Raw genomic sequence first — 1,155 nt, 5'->3', positions numbered from 1 at the left:
TTCTTTTGAATTTTAAGCTAGAGGTGTCAGAAAAGTTACCACAGGGATAACTGGCTTGTGGCAGCCAAGCGTCCATAGCGACGTTGCTTTTTGATTCTTCGATGTCGGCTCTTCCTATCATTGCGAAGTAGAACTCGCCAATTGTTGGATTGTTCACCCACTAATAGGGAACGTGAGCTGGGTTTAGACCGTCGTGAGACAGGTTAGTTTTACCCTACTGATGAGTTCGTTGTCTAAACAGTAATCCAACCCAGTACGAGAGGAACCGTTGGTTCAGATAATTGGTAACTGCGGTTAGCTGAAAAGCTAGTGCCGCCAAGCTACCATCTGTAGGATTATGGCTGAACGCCTCTAAGTCAGAATCCATGCTGGAATAGACGATAATCACCTTTCCCGATGTGCCGCGAATAGCGATAGGTGTCTTCTGGACACCCAACATCATACAATTGCAACGCACTCCGCTGCCTGTCAAGTACTGGCGGTGGAGAGTAGGCTGATTTGTAATTTCAAATATTGGGAAAGATAAATCCTTTGTAGACGACTTAACTACAGAACGGGGTGTTGTAAGCATGAGAGTAGTCTTGTACTACGATCTGCTGAGATTTAGCCCTTGTTCTATTGATTTGTTCAGAAATGAACATTTCTCCCCCCAATTGCAAACGCGCAATGTTAAAACTATAAAGTTAAGCAGTCGAAATAAGGCTGCGTTAAAGTGATTTACTTTCGCTATGGGGCGGCGAAAGTAACCGGTCAAAGTGCTGGTAGAGAGTAATACTGTTAAGCTTAAGATCGTCAAAGTCTTTGTTTTGGCTTAGTGAGGTTTGTTCGCAAAAATCGCTAAGTGCCGCTGCTATTGTTTTCCGAGCCAAATTCGGCGACCTTAGTATCGGGTTTATAACAGGCAGAAAGCGAGAAACACTTTGCGTGAAAATCGCTAAGTGCCAGCGCTAATGATTTCTGAGCCAAAATCGGAGATTTTAGTATGGGGGTTTAACAGGGCAAGCTAGACGGCAGGGCGTAAAATTAGACTTGGTTTAAGTATGTTAAAAGAGAGCGAATAGCGTGAGTTAGACTTGGTTTAACTATGTTAAAGAGAGCGGAATAGCATGAATTAGACTTGGTTTAACTATGTTAAAGAGAGCGGAGTAGCATGAA

General features: G+C 43.4%; 1 non-coding gene across 1 annotated transcript; it reads left to right on the top strand.

The window, feature by feature from the left end:
* Positions 1-502, top strand: PITG_33474 (the record flags this gene model as incomplete). Its single annotated transcript, XR_009934868.1, has 1 exon — positions 1-502. It is a non-coding gene; the product is annotated as a 28S ribosomal RNA (ribosomal RNA).
* Between the last annotated feature and the right edge of the window lie 653 nt (positions 503-1,155).

The sequence above is a fragment of the Phytophthora infestans genome, genomic scaffold (assembly GCF_000142945.1).
Source record: "Phytophthora infestans T30-4 supercont1.218 genomic scaffold, whole genome shotgun sequence".
Classification (NCBI taxonomy): domain Eukaryota; phylum Oomycota; class Peronosporomycetes; order Peronosporales; family Peronosporaceae; genus Phytophthora; species Phytophthora infestans.
This window is presented reverse-complemented; position numbering and strand designations above follow the sequence as displayed.